The sequence below is a fragment of the Prionailurus bengalensis genome, chromosome F2, assembly GCF_016509475.1.
Source record: "Prionailurus bengalensis isolate Pbe53 chromosome F2, Fcat_Pben_1.1_paternal_pri, whole genome shotgun sequence".
Taxonomy (NCBI): domain Eukaryota; kingdom Metazoa; phylum Chordata; class Mammalia; order Carnivora; family Felidae; genus Prionailurus; species Prionailurus bengalensis.
In genome coordinates this window covers 75,982,809-75,994,119 of record NC_057353.1, presented here as the reverse complement: position 1 = coordinate 75,994,119, position 11,311 = coordinate 75,982,809, and the positions used below count along the sequence as shown (strand labels likewise).

Sequence of the window (11,311 nt, the reverse complement as noted above, 5' to 3'; positions counted from 1 at the left end):
TAGAAAAATACAATAGAGCTCCATTTTCAAACGGTTTAGAAACAGGTAAAACCAGGGATGCATCCACAGGCAGTACAACTACAAGGGAAAGCGAGGAAATTAGAAAAGCTATAAAAGGAAAAGTGGTCACTCGCCAGAGCAGGGAGGGGCTGTTACTGGTAAAGAGCACTGAGGGGACTTTCTGGGGGACTGTCTGCGGGCTGTTTCTTGGCCCCGGGGCATGATGGATGGGTATTTACTTTGCAACCCTTTGTTAACCTTGTCTACATAATGTATTTTATGTTAAAACTGCTTCGTAACTTAAACATTGCTTTCTGTTTTATTTTTTGTTTTTTACTTTTTAGTGTTTTAAATGTTTATTTTTGAGAGGGAGACAGAGACAGAGACAGAGTGTGAGGGGGAGGGCCGAGAAAAAGGGAGATCGAATCCGAATCAGACTCTAGGCTCTGAGCTGTCAGCACAGAGCCCGAGCAGGGCTTGAACCCACATACCGCGAGATCATGACCTGAGCCGAAGTCAGACACTTAACTGACCGAGCCACCCAGGCACCCCAAAAATTGCTTTATATTTTACATTAAAAAAAAAAACTAACTCAAACCCCAGATATTTCTAAGATGCAATGAATATTTGATACTGAAATGAAACGGACAGATCTAACTATTCAAACAGACGGTGCACATTGATTATCAGAAATAAGCTCTGATTCCTGTGATTTACATTTCGTTAATTCCGGACTTCATCGAGACCAAAGCCCAAAGGGCTTTCACCCAGCACCAGAGACCAGAGATGCTTCAGATTCATTTGCATCTCCTTTGGGCTGCTCAGACCTTACCATAATGAAGAGGCGTTCAGTAGAATAAAAATGGAAGCAGGACCACGAAATTCCAGGGGCTTCTGAAAAGGTGAGGAAAAGATTGCCTCAAAATAAGAACAAAGAAAAGCAGGTGGCCTCGTTTCCATCGCTGCCGCTGACCCAGAGGTCATGATTTACCTGTCTTTGTTCTTCACAGTTACACGTTCCATAAATGTATTTCACAAGCTTGGTATATTTAGCTATCTTCTGCAGGCATGTGAGTTATAAATAATAGTAGCTGGGAACGTTGTTAGGACCTTGCTGATTTGCCGTTTTGGAGAAGTGGTAAATTTTTTAGAAAATCTGTGAGGAAGAGTATTCATATAAGTCAATTATTTACATAAATGAGACTTCAGAAAGGATCCTTTTTTTTTTTTTCTTTAAGGTTATTTATTTATTTTGAGAGAGAAAGAGCGCATGCACAAGCAGGGGAGGGGTGGAGAGAGTCCCAAACAGGTCCCACACTCTCAGCGCAGAGCCCGACCTGGGGCTCAGGCTCATGAACCGTGACATCATGATCTGAGCCGAAACCAAGAGTCGGATGCTCAGGGAAGTGAGCCACCCTGGCGTCCCCAGAAAGGATACTCAAAGTTTCCAAACGCTCTAAAGATCTTTAGGAAGGAGAAGGTGTTCCAGGAACAATTATAATACCATCAATTCCCCCAGAAAACACTAGGCTATGAATTTAGCAGACAGTTTGTGATCATTAGTAATGACTAAGGATCAGCATGGTTTTCCTAAGGAAAGATTATTTCTCATTAATCTCATTTCCATTTTTCAGAGAATCACTAGGTTCTGGATAAAGAAGATGTCACAGACATACCATATCTCAGTTTTCACAAGGCATGGGTGCTAGTTCAATTAAGTTAATAAGGTTTTAAAAACGGTCAGATTACTGAAATTGCCATGCCAACCTCAGAGACCTCAATTCGTCAGCCTGTCCCTTAAAGCCTTGATTAATATCTGGGTGAAGAGGAAGAAAACGTACTTATCAACTACACAGATGACCCAGAACTAGAAGAGCTTTTCCATTACATTGGAGACTCACACGTAAAGGGATTTAAATGCATTCCAGAAGAGGACTAAAACACGATGGAAGTCAGTAGGCTAAAAAGGTTCGGCAACACAAGGTTCAGGATTGAGAGGATCTTGACATCTGTATAGTTGAAAAAGACTTAAAGTCCCCAACTCACAAGCGTGTGAATCCCGCCAGCATCCAGAATCACAGAATATCTGGAGCCTCAGATGGGTCCCCAGCCAGCCAGTACCTTGATTTGAGCCTGGTGAGACCCTGACAGCGATCCCAGTTAACCCACACCCCCGAGACTTCTGATCTACAAATGCGGAAGGTAACACATTTGCGTTAGCTGAAGTCACTGAATTCATCGTCATATGTTCTGTAGGCCCAGAAAACTAACGCAGGAACAAGAAATGCTTTTGGCTCATCCCTGTCAGTTTTTCTTGATAGCCTGCGTTTTCTGTCACATTGCAATTAAAAACCCAATGTCCCTCTTTGCCCAGAAAGGAAAGGCCATCTAAATTTTGGCAGGCATACCTCCTCAGGCGCCTCTCGAGTAGGAGGTGGTTGGTGGATTCCATTACCATCACCATCATGTCGAGGTCAAGGAGAAGCAGGCTCTTAGCTCTAGACCCATACACCCTCCCTACTAGTCTAGACCTAGAAGCTTCTGAGTCTAGAGTTAAGAACAGTAGTTCAGACTGGGACATGACTTCAGGAGCCATCAGCATATAGGTAGTAATCGAATCTGTGATAAATGTTTCCGTCACCGTGTGTATAGAAACAACAGAAGACCTGGGAAAGAATCCTGGAAAACCTACGCTGATGAAACAGCCAGAAAAGGGAGACTGGCAAAGCCCACAGAGGTGACGTCATGAGAGCCAAGGAACATCGGAGAGAATAGGGGGTGTCAGTAAGTATTGAACAGGGCGGAGGAGGCAAGTGTGATACAGGTTTGAGAAGGTTGTTGGACACGTCGGTCAGAGCACCTGCACAGGAAGATTGGGATGGGAGCCAGAGCTGGGCGATTTGAGGGGTAAAGGTAATACTAAGTAAGGATAGTGGCTCGTGCTTTCAAGAACTCTGTCTATGAGGCACAGGAGCGAGATGGGGAGGAGGAGGAAGAACCAAGTGGGGGCTTGTGATTTGGGGGAGGTGGGAACTGGGGTTTGAAATCTGATGGGAAGGAGCCAATATAGGAGAGGCACGGGGCTCAAACTATAAATCATAACATATTTTCCACTTACGCCCTTCAACATTTGCTTGAGCACCTACTGTGTGGCAGACCCCGGGCTATGCTATGGTGGCCCTTATCCAGGGGTTGTGGGGACGAGTGGTGAGGAGAGAGGTTGCATGTCAAGTTCAAGGATGTTGCAGCCTATTCCTAGAAATACGTTCAAAATTTTGCTGACAAGCTGGCTCTGGTAGGTGCAATACCGCCTTCTCTTTCACCCGATGCGATTTGTCGCTCAGTCTTCCTAGGCGCCATTTCCACTAGTTGGCTTCTCAGACCTTGTTGGTTGGCTGTGCGAAGGGTGATGACTAGGCTGTGCGGAGGCAGCCCCCCAGCCCTCCTGAGGGGCAGCACGTGGGCGCGAGTCCTTGTGAAGCTGGGGGCTGGAGGAGGTCCTTCCAGAGCCCCGTGGGCATCCCATGGTTCCGGGGGCCTGAGGCTGGCTTCCAGGCAAGGGGCCCTGTGCTTCATTTTCTCTCAAGGTTGACCTGCCCTGAGGGCTACAACAAACGGAAAAGACGTGGGTAAGAAAGGGAACGAGGCATTCTGAGCGTGTACTTCGGACTATCTGAAGTCAAGGTTTGCTTGTTTTGTTTTCTAACATGCCATAGCCTGATGCCACCGTCGTTTCCGTCTTTGGACCAGTAGCAAATGACTCCTGGAGCGGCTCTGGTTTGAGAACCACGCTGTGGCCCATTTCCCCTAGTAACGATGACACTAGTCCTGAGTCCTCGCACAGGCCCCGCACTTAGGGGTGGCCAGCTGCTTTGCGTTTGCGGGGCTCAGAGCTCCGTTCGGATACCTCTTCTTCCAGGAGACCTGGTCTCCCGGCTCTCGCTTGGCGGGATTGGGTGCCTACCATCTTACAGCGGGCTTCCCCGGAAGCAGGCGCCCAGACCAGGGTCTGAGTGTCAAGGAGTTTTTGGGAAATAATCCCGGGAAGTAATGGAAGGAGTCAACAGAGGGAGAAAAGCCTGGGCAGTCACCATGTGGGCAACCGGCCTTGTCCCGCAGGGAAATTCCGAGAAACAGGCAGGATGCTCGCCCGCGAGTTCCCCAGCCAGGTCACAAGGCAGCTCTTTGTTACCACCACACCGCTGTCATTTCTGGGTTGCGAGCTGCCTGGGAGGCACCGGCCCTTCCTCCTTCCCACCTGCCGGGCACAGTGGGCTCCAGTGGGCGGAGGAGGGCAGGCAGTGTGGGAAGAGCTGGACAAGGGCAGGGACACACCCCGTGGCTGTGGAGTCTGCAGCCTCTGCTTCGCTCTCCAGCCTCCTCGACAGCCCCATCGTGCGTGATGCCGTGTCCCCGCGATCCCTGCCCATCACACTGTCTGTAATTGCCTACCTCCCGGACTGTGAGCCCCCCTTAGGGCAGAGGCTGGACCCTTGAGCTCCGTACCTCACCGGAGGGTGTGGTCGGGCTCCCAGGAGTGGAGGATGCTGTGACTCTGCCCCTCGCAACGCCCCCAGGGTGGGATTGCTCTTACCCTCCAGATCAAGAGACCGAGGCGCAGGGGGGGGCCGCGACCCGCTGTAGGTTACGGCAGACTCGGACCTCCCAATTGCAGATGCTCTTTCTTCTCATGCTGCCGACGACTCTCCTCTCCTTCCGAGGCTTGCTGCCCTGACTGCACGGCATGCAGAGCACACACACCTAACTCACCTTGACCCCCAGGCTGGAGAGGCTTCGTACTTGTCTCCTTTTTTTTTGACCAGTGATAAGGTGAGGTGATGAACAGGTGAGAGTAATTTTCTAGTAGCTATCTGCACGTTGCAAACCCCCTGGGTCTATGCAGGTGACCCCCCCGCCCCCAGCAGCTTTTCGTATCTAACTTTGGTGTTTCCTGGCGATGGAACACAGAGCCCGGGCTTAAGTCTGAAGACGGTCCGTCTTTGGCTTAAGAATCTGCTGCTTTGAGCTGCCTGTGATCAGGGCCAGTGCTGTCATTATCCTTCTCCACTCGTTTTCATGACATAATTATGGAAAAGTACAATGGGACTGTGTTTTTAAACTAAAACAACAACAACAACAACAACATCGTAACAGCAAAGCCTTTTCTTCAAATGAAATCTTACGGAGAGCCTCAGGATAGAGGCCTGTGAGGCCAGTGCCGCTGGTGGTGGAGGGTTTCGGGGGGAAGGAGACCACTCGCAGATAATCACTTAATCCCGCAGGCGGCCAGGTTGGAACAGCAAAGTTGTCGACCCTCTTGAAACTGAGCTGTCCGAGAAACACAGCGTGCGGGACCACCGTGGCATACCCTGAAATGTTTGCTTGTGGCCCCCCAAACGTCCGGTATGCGAAGCTGTCTACTTTTGCATGTGGACAGTGGTCACAGGGGTCAGTTTGTGACTCACGAAGGAAGGACCGGTCAGCAGTGGAAGGGATACGCAAACAAGGCCACCTGCAGTAGGTTGCTGGAATGTGCTGATTTTAAATTCTTCTCTCCCTTCTCTGATGTTCCCATTTTAGTACCTGGGGCCCCCGGGGCTGTGCCCAACACTGTCACCCTCCCCCCCGCCCCCACAGCTTAATAACTTCAACTCTGAGGTCTGAGGTCAGCAGTCTTGATCTCTACTCTTCAGCCTGCTTTTACAGCTTCCTGACATCTCTCTTTCCTTCTAGAAGGTGTGGCTGGGCCTTAACCTTACCTGCTCTGATGAAAGCTTGGGAGCCTTTCCCTAGGAAAGATGCCCACCCATACTTTGGGCATAACGCGGTATAATTTTGCAACATGCGTCTATCCCCCAAAACTATGGGTCTGGGGAAACAAAACAAAACTCTTACTCTGAAAGTCTTTCCAGCCCCGACACCGAAGGTGTGGAGAGGCGAGTCAGACAGCCTTCCCTCATAAATCATAGAATAGGGACAGGTGATACGGACACGCCGTACCCACGTGACTTCGCTCCAGCAGGGAACAAATGGCAGGTGCGGCTCTCGCGCCTGCACGGGGAGCTGCCGACAAACCCGAGAAGGACTAGCAGACAGAAGTGGAGGCCAGACGGGGCTTTGCTGATCTGATAAGAGGATTAGGTTTCTCCTCCCTCCTCCACCCCTAATGCCCTCAGACTAAGCAGCTGCACCAGCTCACTCCTTCTCGGTCGGAAACCATCTCGCCGTCCAGGCAGTAGCCTCGGGCCAGCGCCCCGGGGCCAGCAGCCTCTCGGCGAACATGCCGTGGTCTTGCCCCCCGGGCCCACGCCCTGATCTCTGCCAGGATGCCCCGCCTGCCCTGCGGGTCACAGAGTCCGCTCAGTCTCAACCCCGAGCCGCCATCCCTCTTTCCGGGTCCACCGCTCCCTCCCGCGCCCTCGGGCCCCACGCTCACCCCGCCCTCTGTGCTCGCCACGCTGTCCCGCAGCTGTTGGTTCGCAGTCACCTCCACCCGGAGAACGAGCTTCCTGAGGACAAAGACCAGCTTCCTGCACAGTGTCTGGCATGTCACGATTGCTCGTAAACGTTTATGGGACGCTACCTGCCGCCGGACGACACACGGCCAACCCACCAAAAGACAGCGACCGCTACAGGACACACAGAGGGGACAAGACCCTCTGGAGAGGCACCGATTTCATGAAAACATCTTTCCTGAAGATGGAGACGAGTCACAAGGCTCTACGAGCGGCCTGCGGCGGTGGGAGCCGCCAGATGCGGAAGCAACCAAAGCAGGACGCAGATGGCCCACCTGCAGGCCAGAGTGCCCGGGGCCTGGGACCTGAGCCCTGACGGCCGCTTTGCAGCACAATCCCCGCATGGCTTCCTGAAGCAGGAAGGTGCCCAGGGGGCCCCGTCTGCCTTCCCACACTCTCTCACTGGAGCGAGCGCCAGAAAGTTGAAGGTTTTGGTGCAGGGGTCTCGTTTTCCAAACGCATCTTGCAGACCTGCTGTTTGTTAGGCTTTTGTTTTCTTTTAGTTCCACTTTACTGGAGTTCAGAGAGTCCAGGAGTTCCCGCAGATAAGGGGAAGGAGCCGTCAGGAGCCCAGTGCTCCTCCCGGGTCCCAACACCCCGGGGAGGAGGGGCCCTGAGGAACCCAGTTGGAAAACCGTGGCACTGAATTGCGGATCTTCCCCTAGGGATCCCAGACGCCAGTGACCCAGAGGCCAGATGGACAACATTAAAGGGTGACAGGGGCTCCTTCTGGCTGTGGCAAAATTGGGGGTGTTCTAATGGAGGGAGCCCCAGAAAAGAAGCTGTGTTTCTTGCGTGAAGCGACTGGCAGACCCAGCAATGCAGTCTCCATGTTCCCAGATTTTCCCAATGAAGCCAGAAATCCAGAATTCTCCATAGACCTACCTACTTCTTTTCTTAAAAAAAAAAAACAAAAAAAGGAAAAATAATAATGGCCTTTATTTCTTGGAGTGGTTTTAGGTGACAGAAAAATGGAGCAGAAAGTACAGGGAGTTCCCGGAGACTCCCTTGCCGTTGCCCCACAGTTTCCCCCTTTATTAATGGACGCGGTGAGCTCATTTGTTACAATGACGGGCCTGCTCGTTCTGTGGGTTTGGACAAATGAATCACGACCTGTGTTTACCAGAACAGCATTCTCCAGAGCCCTGCCCCGGCCCTAAAACTCCTGTGTGCGCTGCCTGTCCCTCCTCACTACCCGCCAGCAACCCCTGGTCACCACGGATCTTCTCCTGCCTTTGTTCCTCTCCAGGGTGTCCTACAGTGGGAACCAAACCACACACTATGTAGCCTTTTCAGACTGGCTCCTTCCACTCAGCCTCACGCATCTAAGTTTCCTTCGTGTAACTCCCAGCGCTCAACTATTGAGACTGAATTGAAATCGTCACAAAATACTGCAAGGCAGCCCTTCACCCTATCTCATTCTCTTCCTTGGATGAGGAATATACCTGCCTCCGGCCTTTTATAGCCGGTTTTGGAGGCAAGGCGCGGAGGCGAGGGAGAGGATCATCTCCAATAAGAACTAAGCGCGAGCGAGAGGCAGGTGGCTCATGCAGGGTGCGTGGCTTGTGGTTTCCAGCTCACAGGGCTGGAGACAAACCCCTCCAGCTTCTGGGCCCTCACCTTACCCAGCATGTCGCCCTTCCCTCGCCCCGTCCTCTCCCCACCACAACCTCCTCCTGCTTGCTTCAGAGAAAACGCCCTGGGAGGCCGGGTCGGTGTCCTCTCGGCTATACCCATGGCCAGAAGCAGCCAGCACGGCCATCCCCTAATAAGATTTGGCAGCCCTGGCCAGTGATAACTGGCCGAAGCCGGTGATAACTGGATAATATTTCTTAGTGCGGGGCGTATAGTTTATTTTTACGCTCCTGCAATGCTCATGTAAGAAGAACCGTGTTTGCATGTAAAGCCTGTGGAACAACTTAAGACCACGGGCTCAGAGTCAGACAGGCCCGGGGCCCAGATGACATCTGTGTTCCCAGCAGCTAGCTGTATGATCTTAGTTAAATTCATACCAGAAATGAACGCAATCATTCCTTCTCCGAGAGTTACTCCAAGGATTGAATGTTTATATGCGCCTTGCCCATAGGAAACATTCACTAAGAATCAATTCCTCCTCCTCACTGGGAGCTGGGGACCTGGGTTTCAACCCCAGTGTTGTTATCTAACTTTGTGACCAGGGGCTAGTGCTAAATCAGAGGCTGACAAGCCAACGGCGGCCTTGCTCCTGTTTATTTGTAAACTTTTTTATTGCAAACCTTTCTTAAAAATTGAAAATCGTTTTCTATACACTCGGCACCCATATCACAACTGTGCACCTTGAGGAATTATTAAAAGCTGAATATGCTGTGTCCTCAGGGCCCAGATAAGAAATGGCATCCCAGAAGCCTCCTCACTGCACCTTCCAGTCCCTTCCCCTGCAGGGGGCCTTATATAAAGGGAATCGTGCAGTTCGGATTCGGGGGTCTGGCTCCTTTTGCCCAACACCGTGCTTGTGAGATTCACCTGTATCGTTACCTGTGGTTCCAGGTTGTCCGTTCTCATTACTGTAGTGCAGCAGTTGGCGTTCAAGGTCCGGCAAGCCAAATGCAACCTTCCATCTGTTTTCGCAAGTAAAGTTTTTGTTTAAAACCCAGCCGTGCCCGCTCGTTTCCGTAGAAGTCCGTGGCTGAGCCACGCCACCGTGACAGAACTTGAGATGGAGTCCGCACGGTCTGTAAGGCCGAATATACTATCTGGCCCTTCACAGAAGAAGTTTTCTGAGCCCTTCTGTAGGGCATCCCGCTGTGTACTCGTTCATTTCACTGGGAAGAGGTTTTGTGGTTTCTGGGGCTCCTGGGTGGCTCAGTCGGTTGAGCATCTGACTCTCGATTTCGGCTCAGGTCACGATGCCAAGGTCGTTGAGTTTGAGCCCCGAGCCGTGTTCCGTGCTGAGCATTGAGCCAGCTTGAGGTTCTCTCTCTGTCTCTCTCTGTTTCCACCCATCCCCCCCCCGCCCTCTGCCCCACCCCCGCTTGCGCTCCATCTGCGTGCACGCTCTCTCTCTCTTTCTAGAAAAGTTTTCTGGTTTCTAATTCGGGGTTATTATGAATAATCCTCTGTGAACGTCTCATGTCCGTCTTCTGGTGAAACGTGTGCACGTGCGCTTCTGTTGAGTCCGTTCCTAGCAGTGAATTTGTTAGATCACAGGGTAGCCGTAAGAGTAACCTCAGTGAGAACGGCCAACCCGTTTTCCAAAGTGGTCGTACCGTTACCTCTGCCAGTGGCTGCGTCTGAGAGTTCCAGTTTCTCCCCGTCTTCTCAACACTGGGTTTCCCCCGCCTTTGTCGTTTTGGCCGTTCTCTCCGCCCCTGTGTTGACGCGCCCCCCGCCCCCCCCCCCCCCCCCCCCCCCCCCCCCCCCCCCCCCCCCCCCCCCCCCCCCCCCCCCCCCCCCCCCCCCCGTCAGGTACATCTCGGCCTGTGCTTGACATCTCCAGTGACACAGCACTCACGGCGTCTAGGGCCACCTACTCCACCTTGGACACCTTTGCTCCCTTAAGAAGCTCTTCTCCATACCGTTCCCCGTCAGATGTTTCAAAGGCAGCAGTTTTGGCTCAGGTCATGACCCCACTATGTCTTGAGTTCGAGCCCCGCATCGGGCTCTGTGCCGACTGTGCGGTGCCTGCTTGGGATTCTGTCTCCTTCTCTCTGCCCCTTTGCACGCTGTCTCTGTCTCTCTCAAATAAATAAAAGTTTTTAGGAAAAAAAAAGGATCTTTGAAGTCATTTTAACTCCAGTGTTCTGTGCTAAATGTAATCTTGGGAACGAACTCTTGCAGAGATGCCCACAGTGATTTCAGATCAGGGATCTGGACCCCAAAAGTGCCTGTTAACATGTATCTGCTCATAGTAGAGAACGGAGACATTTATTCATCCAATTCCTCCCTCTTCCAACTAGTAGTTCCTGAGTGCCAAGGATGTTCCCGGCGCTGCAGAAGGGAGTTCGGGATGGCAGGGTGGCCCCGGGTCTGTCCTGCTACAGACAGGTCGGACAGGAAGCTGGAGGAGGGAGAGGACTGTGTGTCCGGGAGACCCTGCAGCGTCCACGGGAGGCTGTAACTGTCCCACATGCACTAGAAAAAGACAAGAGTCGTGGGACATGTCGATGCTGACGAACATCGCTCGTGGCTGGAGGAAGAGAGGAGCCGACCCTGTGTTCGGTCACTGGGAGATGTGGCCAGGGCATCGCTCCCTCCGGAGCCAGGGGGCAGCAGGTTCACCCCTCAACATTCTCAGGACTCACTTCGGTTGCAGCAAATAATTCCCAGGCCACTACTACTCGTTCTGCCTTCTCTCTGACGTAAGTGTCACTAGCGTGTGAGGACCAAAGGGCAGGTCAGCAGGTCTGGATGGCGGGAATCCTCTAAAATTTCCACCGTGCAGAGACCAGCCTAATTTCACTGACCCAAACGCTGTCACAGTGCGAAGGCAGGGAGGAGAAAATAAAGATGCCGATTACGTTTGTGAGATGTCCCGTTTCTCGGAGCCTCGTAGAAACGCCGCTTTGAATATTTTAGGAGAAAACCTGGTATCGTGTGTTACTTTATTTGAGCCTCACGACAGGCCCATGCAGCGGTGATGCACGCCTCGCTTGGCAAGTGGGGAAACCAAGGCACAGAAAGTTTTAGGACTTGCCCGGGGGCTCCCGCTTGTGAGAGTGGGGCCAGGACCACAGACTCAGGCAGTCTACCCCTAGAGGCACCCTCTCCATCACGACGCCACTGTAAGCCGAACAAAAGGGCTTGAGGTTTTCCGGAAA

General features: G+C 52.2%; 1 long non-coding RNA gene across 1 annotated transcript; it reads left to right on the top strand.

The window, feature by feature from the left end:
* The first annotated feature begins 1,350 nt into the window (after positions 1-1,350).
* Positions 1,351-9,875, top strand: LOC122495841. The gene is made up of 3 exons (XR_006300624.1): positions 1,351-2,202; positions 2,653-2,784; positions 4,602-9,875. It is a non-coding gene; the product is annotated as an uncharacterized LOC122495841 (long non-coding RNA).
* The last annotated feature ends 1,436 nt before the right edge of the window (positions 9,876-11,311 follow it).